Source organism: Choloepus didactylus, chromosome 7, assembly GCF_015220235.1.
Source record: "Choloepus didactylus isolate mChoDid1 chromosome 7, mChoDid1.pri, whole genome shotgun sequence".
Lineage (NCBI taxonomy): Eukaryota > Metazoa > Chordata > Mammalia > Pilosa > Megalonychidae > Choloepus > Choloepus didactylus.
Window position 1 is genome coordinate 27,458,280 of NC_051313.1, and position 21,884 is coordinate 27,480,163.

A 21,884-nucleotide genomic window follows, 5' to 3' on the forward strand; every position below is an offset into this window, starting at 1 on the left:
TTGTGAAATGTTTATTGTTCCCTTTGCTTTCACTGGACTCTAAACCTAAATACGCCCAGTCCTCTTTTCATTTTATTGTTATTGTGTGCACACATGAGTATGTCAAGAGGGAACTGAGAAACATTATTTTAGGCACATAGTAAACTGGTGGCATTTAGAAAAAACTCATGAAAATGTCCAGTAATACTTTATTCCTTTGATGAGTAACACACTGAGCTAAGTCAAACCTTATCTTTAATCAAATACGTTTGAGAGAGAATCTGACAGAGCAGAGCAAGATGGTGGCCAAGTCAGAGTATAAGTCTGTCCTGTGTGTGAAGCCAGACATCAATGTCTCTCCTATTTCGCCTGGGGCTTCTAACCTTGACTACCCAGCATCTGACTGGAAATTAGGCCAACCTGATTGGACTGGTCATCTCCGAATCACTTCATAAGGGAAGACTGCCTATTTCAAAGTCGAGGATAAAGTTTCAGGGGAGCTTTTTTTTAAGCACCAGTGGAACAATATCCCAATCTTGTTGTGGAGAGAGTGACCGATTTCAGTTGGTACTTTGTAAGTCAGATCCAGGATGGCACTGGGTGTAGTGCTTTCATTGGCATTGGCTTCATAGATCAGGATGACGCCTTCCAAGTTAATGTTTCATTGAAAGATCATTTCAAGTGGGTAAAGCAGGAATTTGAGATTTTCAAAGACTCTCAGGAAAGGGATACTCGGACCAAGTTAGATCTGGACTTCAAGGAAGGACAGACCATCAATGTGAGTATTGGGAACATGACAACCAAGAAAGGAGGTGCTTCTGAGCCCAGGACTTCAGGAGCTGGAGGCCTAAGTTTATTCCCATCCCCACCTGGAAGCAAAGTCATTATTCCCTAACCATCCTCCTAAGTTGCCATCAGTAACCATGTCACTCCACCACTCACTCCAAAATCTAAACATGGAGGCAGTGAGACAGATATTCTTTCAGATTTGGATTCTCCTGCTCCTGTCACAACACCAGCACCAGCTTCAGTTTCCACAGGAAATGACTTGTGGGGAGACTTTAGCATGCATCCCAGCTCTGTTTCAAACCAGGCACCACAACCATCCAACTGAGTCCAGTTCTGAATAGCATTGGCAGGACTTTAAGGACAGACTTGAAGAATAAAAAGGACCTTGAGGGCACCAATCTGTGAGGGAAGTTGGAAGCCCCTTCCCTTGTCAGAACCAAAATTAGTGGACAATCTTTTTCCTAGTTTCTCCATTGCATTCAAGCTGGTTTTGTCATACCCCTTTGTTGTTACTTGCTTTACAGCCAAGCGAGTATCTGCTCTCTCCTGCTCACTACCAAGAGAGGGGAATAATGGATCTTATCATATTGTGGCTGACTATGCAGGACTCAAAACGCCAGGGTCTATTTGAAGGGAAAATGAACTCTAGCATCTGTAAAATTCTTCTCCATCTTTTAAATTCTTTAACTTACTTCAGAATCATCTCATGACTCTGTGTGCCCCTTTGTGGAGCCCTTGTCAGTGATTTCAGGGGAGCAAAAACTTTGAAACTCCCTTCTCCTCTAACCCAAGTCTCTCAAAATGGACAGACCTACCTCAGTTTTTATAAATTCAGAATTTTGATAGCAGTAGATATGGAGAAAAACCTGTTTCCTCGGTCAGGCTTATCCTATTCAGTGAACATCCAGCGTTGGATGCAGCTCCATCACCCTCTTGTGTGTTTACATGTCTCTTTCTATAATAAGAGGGTTGTGCTGGTGGAACCTCCACTATTTTTTTTCTGTTTGATGGCTAGTGCAACATCTTTGGCTAGTGGGTGTCTTTTAAATGAAAGAAGTTCAAGGGGCTGTGCTCTCCAAGTTATATTCTAGAGAAGTGTTGATTTTCTTGCGGCTCCAGCTATTTGCTGCATTTGAAACACAGCTTTGCTTTTTATTTGACCATTATTTGACCTAAAGTTGAAGAGTTTTGAGTGTTTAAACTGATCTAAAGAGAGGTTGGAAGTACTTAACTCTTGTTCAGTACCCACATTGCCTTGCTGCCTGGGTATCTGACCCCTTTCCATAGACATTTCTTTTCTAATGCATCTAGCTCTTCAATAGCAAGCTGCTTCAACATCTCTCATTGTTCATGAAGGAACTTAGAGAATCATAGCTTTAGTTATGAAAGATTTGCCCAAGATTGATACCTGTCACCCACAGTATCTCAAAAGCAAGTTGCCCTCCCATCACTTTCCTTTCTCTCTGCCCCTCCATTCCTTCAACAATGCTGTGAAGACAGTTCCCCCTCTCAGATGAATGGACACTATCTGTCTGGTTTGTTAATAAGCAATTTTGAGAATGAAATGAGGGTGGATATAATTTCTTCCCTTAGTACCTATTTGGATGTGTATATTCTGGTTGGTTCTTATATCTAGCTTCAAATTATATTTTCTTACCTGAATTTCCCTCTTATCTTTTCTTAATTCTGAATCCATTTTCTTTCATTGCCTCCCATTCTAGGCAGCTCTATTCTTACAGAGCCTTGGCAGGACATTTTTAAACTCTGGTGGAAAACACTAAAAATCACTAGAATCACTAGTGACTAACTACTGGGAACCTATTTTCTCAATCTTCTTCCATGTTATGTTCTTTATATACTTAAAATAATAAAGTATTGTGTATTTGAATCACTGAAAAATTGAAAATGAAGTTTAGGATATATGTTTATAAAGCACATGCAGTATTGGTGCAATAATCGTACCTAAAATATGGAGGAAAAAAAAAGATAATCTGCCCATCGTGCTGATAAAATTGTAAAAATAAATATTTTCATTGCATTAATGAATGCATTTTAAATTCCCTTGGACATTTCAAAAGGTATTTCCTACATGAAAATATAAAATGATTTATATGGACCATGTTGTTTATTTTGACTGTGGTGTGTGTATTGTTTTCATCTCAATTTCAAAATTCAGGTAAGTACTCAGCTCTATGAACTTAAAAAAAGAGAGAAAACTTGTGTTTCTTGAGAAAATCACAAAGCATTAATATAATATGTGTGAGTAATTACCTGCTACTCTTTTCCAATATATTATTAAGTTAAATTATTTTCATTCACTTTCAGATTTTTCTTAATAACACTTCTAAAGGCTAATCCCACATTTTCAGTCATGTTTCTTACCTTTGAGCTGTCACTTTCTCTCTTTTTGACTTTTGTTTTGTTTTTTTTTGTGTGTGTCTGTGCTAAGTTTCTATCTCTTTGAAAGCACTACTTACTTTGAAGTTTAGCCTGAGAAAGCATTTTGTTTTGTAATCCAGGAACTAATCTGACAGAGAGAATCATAATTATCTGTGCTAGTGTGAAAGAGTCTTCATTCTAGCACGATTGTTTCATGCATATAAATCTTGTCACTCACAATTACTTTTATATGGGTCTGAAGAAGTATATTATAATTCCTGTCTCCTCTCTCTCATGAAGTTCTTCCCAGTGAGGAAAAAATTCTAAAAATGTTTTAGAGGTAAGAGCTGGAATGTTATAGAAGATTAAAACAAGGTGGGGAAAAAATAAATCTATTGAAATTTATTAGTGGAATTATTTTTTAAAACATTTAAGAAGTCTAATATTCACTAATTACTGTAAAAAAAGGATAATTAGTGCTGAGATAAGGTCTTTAAAATGTTTAGTTCTCACAATTTTCAATAATCTAAATAATAAAAAACTGTCTAGTGAACTGAAATATTTCACTATCTCACACTAATTAAAATTATCTATGAATTTCAACATTTATTAATTCAACAAATGCTCAACAAACATTCCCCAAGTGCCTACTATATTTGAAGTTATTGAGCTAAGCGTTGGGGATACAGTAATGAACAAGATGCAGTCCCTATGCTTAATGAAATTTCAGGAAGACAAGTAAACCAGAAATTTCAATATAATATGATAATTGCCACCATGGTACTAAGGCTATGGGATCTATCCCAGTTTTAAAGATTTGGGGAAAGTGTCCAAGAGAAGGTGACAGTCCAGTTAAGATCACCTCTCTGAAAAAAGCATTTACTTTGCAGTGGGCAATAACTTTATCAACATATTGAGATAATATTTATTTAATCAAAAATAGGTGAACTTATGTAAAACAACATAGCATTTAAAGAAGAAAAAAAGAGAAGACTAAGAACTAGACAATCATGAAGAAAAGACAAAGATAAAGAAGAAATAAAAATATTTTAATTGGGTGGTGAAGTAAAGAAAATACCCTCTTTTCTTTTCTTGAAAGTCACTCTCCAAGAAGCAAAAAGAACAAGATACAAAAACACAAATTCCATCTTCAATGAAACTAGAAGATGTCTGTAACTACATCATAATATATTATGAACTGAGAAAGCAGATGAAGAAATGGAATATGACTGAACAGAGGGGATTGAGTTCAAATCCATGTGCTTAGAATGAAGAATCATGATTCAAAATAATCCAATTTGATGTTCAGATCCCCCAAAAGCCTTAATAATCGGAAGCATCAGGTATCTCTGAAGGTGGGCATGTCAGGAGTTTGAAGAGAGCAGGAATATTTGTGAATGTTAAAAGAAGCAATTAGACACTCAGTTCACACCCTGGCCTCTATCTTTCAGCTACACTGAAGGAAAGGAAAGATAATTTTCCTTTAGAAGAAAGTGAACCTAAGCCATTTCAGAGTTTGGAAACAAGACCCAAAGCAGTTCTGGAGTAACCTCTTGGCAGAGGGTGAGATGGAATTTAGTAAAAAAAAACCTACATCTTTAACTGTGAGCTAACCAGCTCTTAGATCTATCCAGCCCCAGATCTATAATTCCAAAGCAGAAGTCTGGAGAATCATTCTCTGGGAATACTACATCACTCTAAAAAATCACAGAGGTCCTGACATTTGGGTATCCACCAGTCCATTGGACAAACACTGCTCCTACCCAAAGAGCTTCTAAGTCCATTATTGGTACTTCACTTCTGAATAAAAATTGATCATCAGATAAAATTTCAGGAAAGTCTGAAACATGGAAAACAATGGCTCAAGACAGACACAAGGGCAGATACTGTATGACCTAACTAGAATATATAAACTCAGAGTCTTAAAATGTAGATTGTAGGATACCTAGAAATAGACAGACACTATAGAAGGGGGGGGGTGGTTTTATAGTATGCTCAGAATGTATAATGAGGTTGAACTTAAAATGTTTCGAAATAGATATGGAGTGAGGGTAACTCATTATTGGGAATATAAGGAATAGTGCTGTATTGTAGGTAAATCCAATTGAAAGGAATTGTTTACAGTCATGTACAAATTTTTAAAAGTTTTTGCATCAACTAGTACAAAGGTATGACCTTGGTACAAAGAGTTAACAATAGAGTGGTTTGCGGGGGAAAAAATACCTGTTGCAAGCCATGGGCAATAATTAACAGTAATACCTTAAAATTCTTTCATTCACAGTAACTGGTGTACTGCATCAATACAATTGATGTACTGCATCAATAATAGGGGGAGATAAGGGATATGGGGTGTTTTGTGTTTTCTTTTTTGTGTGTCTATCTATAATTTTCTTTTTTAGAGCAATGAAAATGGTCTAAAATTGAGTGGGATGATTACAAAACTAAGTGATGATACTGTGAGATATTGACAGTATAGTTTGGATGGAATATACAATAAGTGAATATCCTCAATAAAATCTGAAAAAAAAAAATGACCAAATCAAACTGTGAAAGGTGCTTTAGAGAAAACAAAGATGATACAGGGAGAAAAAGAAAATATCACAGAAACTATTATGATTAATATCCTCAAAAGATGAGATGATTTAACTTCTGTGAAACAAAATTAGGATTTTATAAAAATAGGAATAATAAGAAAATAAAGAAGTGTTTTGTAAATTAAAAATGATTCCCAAATAAAAGATTCAATAAATGGGTTAGAACATAAACTTAAAGATGTCTTCTAGAAAATAAAATTAAAAGACCAAAAAAATGGTAAATAGAAAAACAAAAGAGGAAAATTGGAGAATTGAACCAAGATGTCCTACATTCAACAAATACCTATCTCAAAGGTATTAATAAAGAAGATACTAGGGAGCAATTTATGAGAAAGAAAGAGAGGGAGAGAAAGGGAGAAATATTTCCCAAAATGAAAGTAAAGAATCTCTGCATTGAAAGGGTCAACTGAATGTCCAATAAAATTAATGGAGCTTGAAGTATACTCACAACAGTGATTTTTATTGTGAAATCTTAAGAAAAAATCAGGTTGAAAAGAAGATTGTAACAGCTTCCAGAGATTTTTTTTTAATGCATGAAAAACCTGAAATGGACTTCTGAACTGGAATATTAAATACTACAAGACAAAGTACATGTCTTAAAATTCTTAGTAAAGATGATTTTCAATCCTCAGTTCTATAACCAACCAAAATATTAATCAAATGTAAGGTAAAAATACTTTTTCAAATATTCAAAGACAAAATAATTTCCTTCTCTTTTATCCTTTTTAGTAGTATAGAAAGTTCTCCACTAAAATGTGTGATTAATCCAAGAAAGAAGAAAACATGAGTCCTAGGAAATTGAAGTCAAATATACGAGAGATCTGAAGGAAATTCCCAAGTTGAGGGCAAGGATGGAGAGCCATTGTTCCAGACTGAAGTAAGAGAAGGAGTGGTTTAAAGAGAAAAAGCTTCCATTTAAAAAAAATAGAAATGCACTAGAGGTACCAGTAATATTTTAATATTCTTTCATCAACAGTAACAAATGTACCACACCAATACTAGGGGTCAACAATAGAGAGGTGAATAAAGGGTATGGGATGGTTGAGTTTTCTTTTATAGATTTGTTTTCAGAGTAGTGAAAACATTCTAAAACTGATTTTTTGTGGTGGATGAATGCACAACTATGTGATGATACTACGAGCCATTGATTGAATACTTTGGATGAATTGAATGGTATGAATATATCTCAATAAAATTGCATTAAAAATAAAAATGAGAGATTATTTGACAGGGTTAACTTGTAGAAAATCTACTCAGAAGAAATTTGCAAAATTATTTTAAGGAGCAGGAAAACTTAGCTCCTGGTTCAAAGAAATCAAGTAAATGATTTAAAAAAAAAAAAATGGAAGCAATGATTAACTCCAGAAAAAAATAAAAAGTGTGTAAACAGTTCATAACATACTATTTAGCTCAGCAATAAAAAAATTACACTGCCATCATAACTCTAATTATGGATTTTTAAAATTGCATTGTAACTACATGGAGTATACATAGGAAAGATAAGGAGAATGCAAAAGAACGAAATCTCAACCTACCTTAAAAAGCAGTAAATATATAATAGCTAAACTGAATGAACCAAGAACTATCAGCACTTGTACAATATTTAGAAATATGTAGATAAACACCACAATACAGTTTAAAAAGTTGAAAATGGTTGCCTGTAAGGAGCAGGACTAAGGGCAAAGCAGCTATAAAAGGAGGGGACTGCTAGTGTTATTTATTTGTTAAGCCTTTTTAAAAACTATGTATGTGTGTTACTTTAATAAAAGTAAAACTTATTTTTAAATATAATAGGATTTTTTAAGATATTTGACATGATGTGACTATGTATCTGTGCACAAAAAGTGGAAAACAACATAGCTAAAGTTTCTATTTTCTATCAGTTCCTTTCAACCAATGCATCATCTTTTGGTGAATCACCAACAACAGTGTAAACATATTTTCTATTCAAGTCTCCAATGTCAGCAGAAGTTCAAATTGTTTAGGAAGTTCAATCTGGTAAATGTTGACAATAGTCTTACACTATTTCTATAAGAGACTTGTAAGTAAAACAAGGAGGAAACAAATGTGCATTTCTTTTGAGGGTTTTATATAACCTTTCTGGTTATATTTGTAAGTGATGAACCATCTATAAGAATGTTTATTTCATTTTAGAGATATTCCTTACACTGCCAAGGGATTCCTGTATACCTGTCAGACAATATTCCAAATATTTTGAAATGATTCCCAATCAAGCTTACCTTTAAAAGTCACTATGTGCCAGAAACCCTGGTAAATCAGTTACACATATTATTTCCTTTAATCTCTATAATCTTTTGAGATAGGTATTATTTTTAGAGCAAGAGCTCAAAGAGTTTACATTTTCCATCCATGGTCAACACAACTGGCAGGGAACTCAGCCTGGATCTTCAGTCACTTGCTCAGAAAGAAGCAGATTTTTTTTTCTTACTCTGTTTTTAATGCTGTAAGCTTTCCAAATAGCTGTCAAGTAATCTAGATCTTTAGTTTAATGTCAACAGAGATTAAATGTTCTTTTACCCAAAAGATTTATTTAAATTCAATTTCATACATTTAGTCTGTTTATGCCTCTGTACAGCAACATAACCAAATCTAAAGCAGCAGAAACATGGATGACTAAAGAGACTGTCAATTTTTTAAGACGCCAAAACTGGAGCTCTTTTTTGTTGAAGTGTCTGGAGGAAACTCCAGTGATGTTTGTAACTTACTCTGAAATGCATCAAAAAACAGGATGGACTGATGAATGAAAGAATGGAGAGATGACTAGCTAGTGATAAATCAAGCAGAGTAAAATGTTAATTATAGAACCAAGGTAGTAGATTATGGATGTTTCCTATAAAATGGGTACAAATTTTCTAAATGGTTGAAAACTGTCAAACTAATATACTGGGGGAAAAACTAAAGCAGCTACAGTTTAGTGTCCAGAAGAAATACAATTGAGAGCCACAAATAAAAGCCACATACAATTTTCAGCAGCTACATTTTAAAAAGTAAAAAGAAACAAGTGAAATTAATGTTAACATTTTATTTAACTCAAAATATCCAAATACTATTTTCAACTTATAATTAATTTTTACCAATGCCTATTTGTTCCAGTTTGGTAATGCTGCCCTTGTGCAAATACCAGAAATGGATTGGCTTTTATAAAGGGGGTTTATTTGTACAAAGTTACAGTCCTAGGGCCATAAAAGTGTCCAAACTAAGGCATCAACTATAGGGTACCTCCACTGAAGAATGGCAAATAGTGTCTGGAACACCTCTGTTGGCTGGGAAGGCAGGTGGCTGGCATCTGCTCCAGGGTTCTGGTTTCAGAATGGCTTTCTCTCAGAACGTTTCTCTCTAAGCATCTGGGGGTGTTCTCTTAGTTTCTCCCAGGCAAACTCTGGGCTAGCAGAAGTCTGTTTTCAACAGCCATCTACAAAATGTTTCTCAGCTGCAGTACTGATCTCCTTCTGCCTGTGAGCTCTTATACAATCCAGTGATTTAATTAAGACCCACACTGAATAGGTGGGGTAACACCTCCATGGAAATAATTTTATCAAAGGTATTACCCACACTAGGTGGAGTCACATCTCCATGGAAACACTCAATCAAAATGTTCTACCCAACAAGATTGGATTAAAAGATCACAGCTTTATGGGGGACATAATATATCCAAACCAGTATAGGCTATAAATTGGAAAAGATGTAAAGGATGTATCAACCAATAACCTTGTACAAACATTATTTTGATCCTGATTTAAAAAAAAACTATTACATATACATATATATATGAGATAATTAGAAATTTGAGCACACTGGTTATTTGTTGATATTAATTAATGATTGTTAATGCTTAGTTACAATAATGATATGGGGGTTATGTGGCTATGTCTTATAAAAGGGCCCCTATCTTTTATTGTTACATATTAAAATATGTACAGGTAAAATGATAGGATATCAGGGATTTACTTTAAAATATCTCATGGAAGGAAGTAGGTGAAACAAGACTGGACATGAGATGATGATGGTTACAGCTGTAAAATAGGGATGTGAGGATTCATTTAAGTAATCTACCTACTTTTCTATATGTTTGAAATATTTTATAATAGAAGTCTTTTAAAATTGAAAAAAAAAGTCTGAAATAAAAATACAGAAGGATTTAAGAAATATCTCAGGTTTGTCTTCCTTCTACTGTAAGCAAAAGAACAAAATGAGTGTGATGGTAAGAGGCAAACGATGCCCATCCATTAGGTTGGGAACAGTGGGGACAGTTGTGGCCAGGAGATCCCATTGCAAGGGGCAGGAGCTACTCAGCACAAGGCTACAAATACTGTGCATGAAAGCAAGTTCAGTAATGCTAGAACTTCTGATGCTTTTAAAAAAGCCAGAAATTCAGATATGTAGATGATATATCTTGATGTTAAATGTTGGCAACAAATGTAAATTTCTTCTTACTCTAAGTACTATATGGATGGATCAGACAAAACATGACAGTTTGCAACCTCTTGTTTATAACGAATCATCTTGGTATCCAACAACTAGCTTCCTCATCACCTATAGGGGTGTCATGGGTTATAAATCACCTGCCCACAACCAGCACCCAAGTCACATGGAATATGGTGACACCTCCTTGCGAGACCCTTGAATCCCCTTGTTTGTTCTGGGTGACTTAAATTTGCTATATTGTCTCATGTTCAATTTCTCTCTCTCTGTCCCTCTATTAGTCAGGGAAACAGAACATTAGTTATAGGAGATATCTGTAAATATTATGAGATTTTTATAAAATTGTCTCATGCTACTGAGGAGAGGCACCAGTCCAAACTCTGTAGGGCAGGCTGGAAGCTAGGAACTCTGACCAAGTTTTCTGATGAATTCCCTAGGAGAAGCTGGCTGGCTGAAGTGGAGATGGAAATTCTCTCTTCTGACTGATAAAATTATCACTTCTCCTTTTAAAGCCTTAAACTGATTGGACGAGACTTCTCTCATTGTTGAAGGCAGCCTCTTCATTTGATTGTAGGTGTAATCAGCCATAGATGCAATCAACTTACTGATGATCTAAGTCCACAAAATGTCCTTACAGTAACAATCAGGCCAGTGCTTGCCTGACCAAACAACTAGGCACCTGCACTAGCCACATCGATACATGAACTTAACCATCACAGCACCTCTCTCCAGATTGATCCTTTGGCTGGAATGATTGCTTGACTTTCAACACCAGATTCCCTTCTGGGTGCTATTAGTCAAATCCTTTGAGCCTCAGGACCCAGTCTATTCCCAGTTTCAAGCGAAGTCCTCTGAAAACCCTTTTTCCTATCCAGTGTTGCAAGCACTCTGCTTGTCCAGGAGGCCTGTGTAGTAAGAGGTTGATATCTAGTCATCCTAAATATTGATGTGACTTTCTTAGATATAAAACACATTTATTTTCCTCATTCTCATTCAAAACTAGCTTTCTCCTGACCTTCACTACATACTGATCTCCCTTAGATAGTTGTATTCTATTTGTTTATAGCCCATACCCATTTAGAAAATCACTAGCTGGTTGAGTATAAGTATGTCCTAACGTTTCACCAACAAAGTCACCCAGCCATTTGCTCTGTGCTCCCATGTATGCATAGTGATGTAATAAGCTCTTACCTATCATCTCATTATACTTGCAACTTGTTTGCTATTCTTGAGACTGACATACTCATATACATTTTGATATTAGTTAGGTTTAATTTGTCAAAATGTTGCCCTTTATACTAAAACTCAAGTGTACAGATGTTAGATACTTAAAATATCCCTAAAAATTTTGATTAATTTACAAGGGTAGAAATATATATACCATCAGAACTTCTGAAATGTAGCCTGGTTCATTTGTACAAAATTTCATAGAATTTCCTCCCTACAATAGTTTCTCCACCATTCCTCATTCCTCACCCTTACCATGTATAGACTAACACAAACCAACATTTTTTTGTATCACAGTAGTTGTGGCAAAAAATGGAATAATGAGTTTGATCACCATTTCTAGTATTGTGAATATTTTATTTGAGACTTTGTACATGAAATACCCTTTGTTTATGATAAAGGAGCATTTAAATTACCAATATCAATTATGGCCTAAAAAATAAAGTTAAAGAAAACATTTAAAAATTGTACAAATTATAACTCATTTGTTCATCTTAGTTTCTTTGCCTTTTCTGCCACCCCCACCCCCACCCCCTGTATATTTATGTATAAGTAGTTGCCCTCTTCTAACTCAGCCTGGTGAACATCCCTAAGAGCTCCTGAGCCCAAATATGAGGCTGGCTGGTTTCATGTTGCCTGTTATTGTAGCAGATTTGTCAGCTTCCAGTACACCCTAATCAAGAAAATGTCTTAATTCATATCTCATTTAGAATGGATTTTCATATGCTATTTTTCTCTCCATTAAATAGTTTTTTGTGTGTTTTTTTTTAACACTGTAAAAAAAAATGGATGTTTTTGTGTAAGAAAGACTCTAAAACATAATTGCAGGGCACTATCAATGGAAGACCCATTAACAAAAGATAGGTTTGGATGTGTGATGGTGTGTTTGTGTGTATATGTGCAGGAGGAGGGAGAATGTTCTGGTATAATTACCTTGTAAATTTTGTTGTTTGTTTTCCTGTTTTTTGAAAGAATTCAATTTCTCTTTACTTTGTAGGATAAAGCTACAAATGAAGACTCCACTTAACAAAATCCCTAGAACTGTGGCAATTTAACTATCCTTACATTTAAATTAATCCATTTATCCAATAGTGTACTTAAAATCAGGAAGAAGAAAAGGAGACTATAATATAAAACAGAATGTTAGAGTTGGAAAGGACGCATTTTAGACCCTACTAGGGAGTCCAGAAAGATAGGGATAAACTGAGTTATTTTCTATAAATCAAAATGACTCACAGAAAATACACATTTATTTGTAATGAGGTAGTTGAGGCTAACTAAAATATGCCTTGGTCAAGAATTATATAATTTATTATGAAAGCATTGGTTCATTTCATGCTGACTGAAAGCAGTGATTGATAGTTATAACTGCCTTTAATAATTTAAAAAAGAAAAATTAGTCATTATTACCTACAATATGCAATTTGATCAGTTAACAAAGTTATTTCAGACTTTGGGTATATTAGTCAAAATGTTAAGTATCATGGATAAATCTGATGCATTTTTTTTTAATAAATGAAAACTGCCTGAAAGGCTTAGTGACTTGTCCAGTATGACACACCTTTTTTCCTATAGCTAAATTGATATTAAAATCCAACTATGGTAAGTTATGCTGCAGTAACAAACAACCCACAGATCCCAGTGGATCACAACAAAACGAGTTTCTTTCTCACCCACTTTACATGTTGGCAACTCTGGGTTGGCTTCTTTTTGCTTCATGTGTCTGCTCATTCCAAGACCTGGATTGAAGAAGCCCCTTTCGGGAAAATGCCGTTTTCATGTCAGAGAGAAAATCAATTTTACAGAACTAGACAATGTCTCTTAAAGCTTCAGCTCACATGTAGCGTATGTCACTTCCACTTACATTCTATTATCCAAAGCAACTCTCATGGCAAAACCTGACTCAGGGATGTGAAAGTACATGATCTTCTTACATGGAGCTTAGCAAAGAAGTGGAAACAATCTCACAACAGATTCCAACTCCTAGACCTGCACTCTCTCTCAGCGAACATTGGTCTCTCCATTTCTTGGGGTCAGGAAAGCAGTGGGATCTGGCTACTGTGTCAGATTGGACTTACAACCATTTGAGCAGACTGAGGATTTTGTTAAGAACATCAGAATTTGAACCCTATTTCCCCTGTAGCCTAGAAAATTTACCAAATTTACCTATAACTAAATAGGAGTAAATTAACTCTGAATGAGTGCCCCTCTTATGTAAACTTACAAGGAAGAAGTTGCTTTTTGAATGGAGATCCTTCCTGGGATAAAAATTAGTCCTTTTAGATTTCTTGTTATCTGATTCAAAGATATTTTTAATGAATATTGTGATTGACTCCCAGCCCCCACTGAGTAGCAGCTGCATGGTTTGGGAATTATTCTTAATTCAAGGGATGAGCCTAATCCATATAAGGATAATTCATTTCCTTTGAGAGTGACTGTCTCAGGATGTTCTAATTCGGGCCGTTCAAATGTGAGAATGTTGCTGGATGCCTCTGGAAAAGATTCCTCTTTGCTTTTAAGACATAGTAATGGGAAACTACTCTCTGTACCTCCTGTTATAGACTGAATTGTTTCCCCAAAAAGGATATGTTCAAATCCTAATCCCCAGTTCCAAGAACATGACCCTATTTGGAAATAGGATCTTTGAAGAAGTTATTACTTAAGATGAGGTCAAACTAGAATAGGGTGAGCCCTAATCCAGTGTGGCTGGCTCCTTATAAGAAAATGAAATTTGGACACAGAGAGAAAAGAGCCATGTGACAGAGGAAGAGACTGAGTTACGCCATAGGCCAAAGAAAAACATGGATTGATGGCAAGACACCAGCTGAAACTTGTAGACTTCAGAGGAAGCATCAGATGCCAACATCTTGATTTTGGACTTTGAGCCTTCAGAACTGTAAGAGAATAAATTCCTGTTGTTTTATGCCACTTAGTTTATGGCACTTTGTTACAGCAGCATAGCAAACTAAGATACCCACTACAGGAAATAAGTGTGAAGCATGTTATCCCAGTTGCTATTGGCAGCCATTTTGGGATCATAAGGCATACCAGCCTGAGGACAAATCTGACAGAGTCAAGACACAGAGCAGAGAGAAAAGCAAATAAATGTTGCTCAAACCCTGACTGAACTATGCCAAAATCCTACCTCTGGATTTATGGTTACCAGAGCAAATAAAATCCCTTACTATTTCAGCCAGAATAAATACATATCTAGATGCTTCCAACCAAAAGCATCCCCAATAAAGCATTGGTCCTTCTCTCCCTCTACATCTTCCCTCATATCACAGCAAGAAACAAAGCAGAAGGCCCATTCTCTAAGGGCTACAAGCAAATATCTATTTCTTCTCGAGTTCTAATCAAGTTCTATTCAATGTTGTCTTTTTTATTATATTAAAATATCTTACATAGCAATGTACATAATTATAAGGCATAGATTTTACTTACCATTTACTTAAGTGAGAATTTTAAGTAATTGATGGTAAGTACACCACTAGAAAGGAAGAAGCAAATCAGGATGATCAAGTCATTTCTTTAAAAATGCATTAAAGTGATCACATCCTCAGTGGATTACCTACTTTATATGGTATTACAGTGAACATTTCCCTCAAATCAACATAATAAATATTCAGATGAGCCAAGAAGTTGTTTGAGTTAACAGAAGCATGAGAGATTGTTGCTAATAGTTTTCAATATGGCACTAAAACAACTTGGGTGGCATTAAAATCACCATGAGTCTGTTGTCTCCCAAACAGATATGTTGAAGCCCCAGTACCTGTGAATGTGATTTTATTTGGAAATGGGTTCTTTGCAAATGTAATCAAGTTAAGACGAGGTTATACTAGAATAGGGTGGACCCTAAATCTAATACGATTCATGTCCTTACTAGTAGAGGAAAACTTGGACAAAGTGATGGGGACACATAAGGAGAAGATGACCATGTGACAATGGAGGCAGAAATTGAAATGGTGCTGTTACAAGCCAAGGATTGCCAGCAACCACCAGAAACTAGGATGCGGCAAAGAAGGGTTTTTCCCTAGAGCCTTCAGAGTTAGCATGGCCCAACTGGCTTCTTGATTTCAGACTTTCAGCCTCCAGAACTGTGAAAGATCAATTTCTGTTATTTTAAGCTGTCAGTTTGTGATAACTTGTTATGGCAGCATTAGGAAACTAATGCAAGTTTTGGTACCTGGAAGTGGAGTATTGGTGTAACAAATGCCTAAAAATAAGAAGTGACTTTGAAATTGGGTAATGGATAAAGGTGGAAGATTGTTGAGATGCAGGCTAGAAAAAACTCAGATTGCCTTGAAGAGACTATTGGTAGAAATATGAACATGAAAAGTGATTCTGATGTGGTCTCAGAAGGAAATGAGGAATGTGTAATTGGACACTGGAAGAAAGGTGATCCTTGTTATACAGTGGCAAAGAATTGGCTGAATTGCATTCTACCACTGGGTGGAAAGTAGACCTTTTAAGTCATGAACTAAGATATTTAGCTGAGGAGATTTCCAAGACAAGTGCAGATGATGTGTCCTGGTTTCTCCTTGTAGCTAATAGTGAAATATGAGAGGAAAGAGATAAATTAAGGAATGAACTGTTAAGCACAAAGGAACCAGAAATTGATGATTTGGAAATTTCTCAACCAATCCAGATAGTGTACTCTGGACACAAGCCTAAATATGTAGCTGGACAATCATTTACTAAAAGATTAGGCATATTACTCATGGATCCAATCAACCATCTCAACAGAAGCCAGGAATAGAGATGGAGTTATCCAGAATATATCTATGGAGAACCCTCTTGCCTGATTGCTTGGCCTCCCCTTGAATTGCCCAGGAGACCAATAAGGCATTTGAAGTTTTTATATCAGCAGAAGCATTGCCAGCTTGGGCTGCAACAGACAGCAACAGGATGAAATGGAAGAAGAGTGATTCTGAAGACAGAGCCCCAGATGCAGAGGCCAGAAAGGGAAGGGCCACTGCTGACTCCAGAGGGCCACAAGTACAGAGCCTCGAGCCACAGAAGATTACTCACTGGCCTTGAAACATAATGGAATTTACCCTTCTGGGTTATGAACTTACTTTAGACCGGTAATCCCTTTATTCCTTCCATTTTTTCCTTTCTAGAATGGGAATGCATACCCTATCCCTGTCCCACCAATGTATTTTGGAAGCAGATAAGTTGTTTTCCACTTTCATAGGTCTATGCACAGGAATTTTGCCTCAGAAGAGACCATACCTAGAGTCCTACCCACAACTGATTTATATGATATTTAGCTGATATTGGACTTAAAGTTGGTGCTGGAATAGCTTCAGACTTTGGGGATATTGGGAAGGTATGAATGTATTTTGCACATGGGAAGGATATGAATTTTGGAGAAGCCAGAGGGCAGACGTGTAGCTGGGAGGGATTCTTCCCTAGAGCATTTGGAGGGATCATGACCCTGCTTGATTTTGGACTTCTAGCCTTCAGAACTGTGAGAAAATAAATTTTTGATATCTTAAGCCACCCAGTTTGTGGTGATTTGTTGCAGCAGTCTGAGGAAACTAATACAGAGTCTCTATTTTCCCTTATTTTAGCTGCTATTCCCTCCTCTATCTATACAAATACGCCAAAACTACAAGACAACTCCGTTCTTATAAAACATTAGCTTCAATAAATGTCATTCCTGATCCTTTCTTATCTGCATCTCTCCTACAATGTGCCCATGCCAAGGGTTAATTCTGATAGATTCCTGCTACGAATTTAATTTGACATTCTGACCTCCTCCCCAACCAATATCATTTCTTGTTCCTAGTTTGTCATCTTTAAGCTGGATATCTGCAAGTATTTTAGGGGTGCCCAGCTGAAAGAACACAGTAACAGAGAGAAATTCTAATCTTGTCAGGTTCCAAACTTTCATATATGTCTGGCTGAAACACAGGAGAATAATAAATTGGAGAAAAAATAACTCTGACCTTTAATTTCTAAAAACTTATCAATAAATGATTAAAGGACTTGGAGCTTTAGTTTCTCCATGAAAATTCCATAATAGAAAGAGGAATGATATTGTTCAGATTTGAAGCAGATTTATAGTGCTGGCATTTTCTTATTTATTTTAATCTTATTCTATCATTTAGGCTGATTGTTTAGCTTCACATGATTTATATTGGACAGTATGACTAGGCAAATCTAAGAAAGAAATCAAATAAGTGGTGAATTCTTTAGCCTGGAACAGGGCTTTGCAACCTCAGCACTGTTGATATTTTGGGCAGATAATTCTCTGTAGAGGGGTGTCCCCCATGTATTGCAGGATGTTTCCCAGCATGTCTGGCCTCTAGATGCTAGATGCCAGTAGCACTCTCCCACACCAAGTCCTGACAACCAACAATGTCTCCAGACATTGTCAAATGTCCCCTGGGGGACAAATTTCCCCCGGTGGAGAACCAGTGTTCTAAGGCATAGTTTGGCCTTTTGAGTTAATTTAATTAATATCAGGTTCTGACTCATTTCAGAAATTTATATATGAGAAAATTGATGCTTCTCAGGGCAGCAGCCTCATGACTATGGCTATCCCAAGGGAAACTGTCATTATGCATAATAAACTACCCAGTGAATGTTAAACCTAACAAGTTACGGGAATAAAATCAAGAACCATTTTCTCTCCCCACCTCACCCCCCACATTTCTGCACAGGTCTATAAAATAGGAGCCAAGGCATAAGATTGAATGACTTATCTCATGGTGAACCTGGGATGAAGTGGGGCCCTTTCCTCCATAGCCGGATTACACAGGTTCAAGAACTAATGTGTGGGGGTGGGAGGGATCCCTCTCACTGCTACATCTAATAACCCTCTTCTGGAATTTTAAGTTTCTGTCCCCACAGCCCTGGCCTTGGTGATTTGAAGGTCCCAGTTACCAAGTGAGGAATGCTTCCAATGAGGAATGTAGTTATATTCCATTTAACTGGTACCTGAGACTGCCCTCTGGCCATTTCAGACTTTTCCTACCACCCAACCAAGAGGGAGACAAGTAGTAACTCTACTGGCCAGGGAGAGTGATTCTGATAACCAAGGGAGATCCTGGTGAGAATTCCCCTACTCTTTTCCCTACTTTGGAGCAAAGTTCTTGGCCATAGTTTTGTCTCTGAGCCTCCATGACTATAGCTTCTGCCAGGCAGCTCCTCTTCTATGTGATTCCAGAAACACCGTTTCCTCCCCTTGCCATTTCAGTCTAGCTCCCCACAATTGTTGTTCCTTCCTTCTGCTCTAAAGTCCCCACTGGGACTAAAAGTGAAAGATGTTGCAATGAGCTGCAACAACCTACGCAGCTCTATGTCTTATGCCTGTTTGCCCTGAGATATCTTTAATCTCGTTTGCTACCTACACCTTCCTTCATTCACTGCATTCTGCCTACATAGACTTTTTCAGTGTTCCTCAAGCCTACCAGGCACTCTTTGTCCTCAGGTGTTTGTACTTAATCTTTCCACCTGAACTGCTTTTTCCTTCCATAGCCACATGACTCTTATGCAAAGTTACCTTCTCAGGGAGATCTTCCTCAATTACCCTATCTAAAACCATACCCACCTTTATGCACACACATAAACACACATTCCACACTCTAAATCCCCTTCCCTGCTTTTTTTTCTCTCTAGCTCTACCTTCTAATTTATTGTTATTTATTTATTTTGTTTGTTCATTATCCGTCTCCCTCTATTGGAATGTAAGCTTCATGAGGCAAGGGATTTGTGCCTGATTTGCTTACTGCTATCTTCCCAGCCCCTTGAGCAATGCTTAGCACATCATGCGTGACCTATAAATATTTATTGAATGATTACCTGATTAGTGACTCTTTTAGGTTTGCTAAAATTTCTCTGGTTTGTATCTCATCTTGAATGCACATTCCAGGAAACCAGCACATTTTTCAACTGTCAGAACAAGCCTGGGAGTTCTGTATCCCTTAGCAGGGAGTCACCAAATTCATATCTATCTATTCTTCCTGAAAACAGAAATAGAATTCCTTGAAAGCAATAGTAGTGTTTGCCAAATCTTCTATTCTCGTGTCTTCCGCCTTTGAATTCCTGGGAATCAGGTTAAAATCTCATATTTCACCCCAGACCTAATGTATTAGAATCTCTGGGGATCACAGACACGGAATAAAATAATGAATGTGGACAATTATCATCAATGACCACTAATATTACTAAAAGAGAGTCAATAGGATATTACCTTTCTCATCGTCACAGATATATCACCATCTTTGAAGTATTCTTGCAAAAAAACACTACATGATATTCATCAAGCCTCCCAGAAAGAAAACTATGGTCCTGCAGCATGTTTTTTATTTTTGTACAGCCACCAGCTAAAAATAGTTTTTTACATTTTTAAAGCATTGTTTAAAAAAAAAAAAAAAAGAAAGATAAAGAAAAGAAAAAAGATGACAAGAAGGAGGAAGCAGAGAAAGGGAGCAAGAATATGTGCCTGAGACCATCTGTGGCTGACAAAACCAAAAATATTTACTCTCTGGCCCATTACGAAAAAAGTGTGCTGACCCCTGCTCCAGACTTAATTACCAACTTACAGGAAATACAGGGAACAGAGGAACATGTTAAACAACAGCATGGTAATGCAATCAGTAAAATCCAAAGTATGAGAAATTCTACAAGACAAATCACCTGGTTTTCATTAAGAACTAGATCGCCAAGTTTGGGGAGGTGGTAGAAGGAGAGGGGATTGCTAGTAAACGGAGACTTCAGAAATAACCGATTAACCAAATGCAAGAGGATATCTTGTTTGGATCCTGATTTGAATAAATAACTGTTAAAAAAATATTTAAGTGATATTGGATTAAATTTGAATCCTGACCAGAATGTCTGTAATATTAAGGAATTTTTATTAACTGTTTTAGATGTGATCGTGGTTTTCTGATGATGTTTTAAAGAACCCTTTTCATTTTAGGGTTCATTCTGAAATATTTGCAAATGAAATGATATGGTGACTGAGATTTGCATTGAAATAGTAGAGTAAAAGAGGAAAGAGGAGAAATAGATAATGTAAGATTGACCATAAGGTGATAATTATTGAGCCTGAGGATGGGTACATGGGGTGGGGGTGGGCACTTCATTATGCTATGCTTTCTACTTTTGTGTGTTTGGAATTTTCCATAATGAAAGTTTTACCAGGATCCTCATGTAATAATCATGTACTAAGTCATTTGAGAACTCTTGTACCAGGGCCTGTGAACCTTCCTTACTGCTCAACAGAATGCAGAGGTTTCCACGTGGCTTTGGTTGTGCAGTTTCTTCTCACTCCTCTTTATAATCTTGTCCTCACCAACCACTCATCACAAGTCCCTGCCACATCCCTCAGAGTCCTTTCCTTTCTGGTTTCCACCTTGGATTTTTGTGACATCCTATATAGGAATACTTTATCCTCTTTAAAAGCCTGATGATTTCCCTCAAACCCTTTTGCCGCTGCTAACCACAAGGAGATCAGCTGAGCTTCTGAGCTCACATAATTACAGAGTGCTTCAGGCAACCAGATAAACATAGAACATACCCTCCAGGTCACTGGAAACATTCCCTCCATGTTTACAGCTCTGAGTATACAGATGTTCTACAGCTTTGGAGCCTCCTCCTGGAAATTACCCCCACTAAACTGACACAGCAAAATGCCCCATTTGCCCTGAAATGTTCCTGTTGAATTTGCTGACACCTTGGAAGTTAGAAGTTTCTGAGAGCCAAGAGGAGAAGTGCCCTGTTGCTCAGAGCAAACAACTGCTAGTCTAGTAAGGTGTTGGTAATTAACGATAATGTCTATCAGCTAAGTGTCAGCCAGGCGGCCTCAGCAGACACCATAAACACACAAGAGGCTCTGGAGCCAGACACTCCAAACACTGGCACCTCTCCTGGCCTGTTCCCTGCTGGGCTCCCTTTTTAATTTAATTTTGCTTTTTATGTTTAGTAGTGAAGCCATGTGCCATTAGAAGGACAGCGGACTGGCAGTTAAAAGACATGCATTCAATTCTCAATCAATTCTGCCAATATCCATCTGAATAATGTCTGATTAATTCTTTTCAAACCTCAGTTTCTTTATCTGTAATATGAGGAGGTTTGACCAAAGTGTGGTCCACAGTCCAGCAGCACTGGCTTCAGCCCAGAGCTTGTTAGGAATGCAGAATCTTAGGCCCCACCCTAGACGTACTGAATCAGAAGTGGCATTTTAAATAGACCCCCAGATGTCTTATGTGCACCATATTGATTTTTTATTGCTGCTGGAACAAATGACCGTGAATTTAGTGACTTAAACAACACAAAGTTATTACCTTACAGTTCTGAAGGGCAAAAGCATGACACAAGTCTCATTGCATTAAAACCCAGGTGTTGGCAGGGCTGCCTTCCCTTCAGGGGGCTCTAGGGCAGAGTCTGTTTCCTTGTCTTTTCCAGCTTCTAGAAGCTGCACACTATCCTTAGCCGGTGGCCCCTTTCCAACCTTTTCAG

At 36.9% G+C, this 21,884-nt stretch overlaps 1 pseudogene; it reads left to right on the forward strand.

Moving 5' to 3' along the window:
• Positions 1 to 278: 278 nt before the first annotated feature.
• Positions 279 to 1,105, forward strand: LOC119540348 (annotated as a pseudogene).
• The last annotated feature ends 20,779 nt before the right edge of the window (positions 1,106 to 21,884 follow it).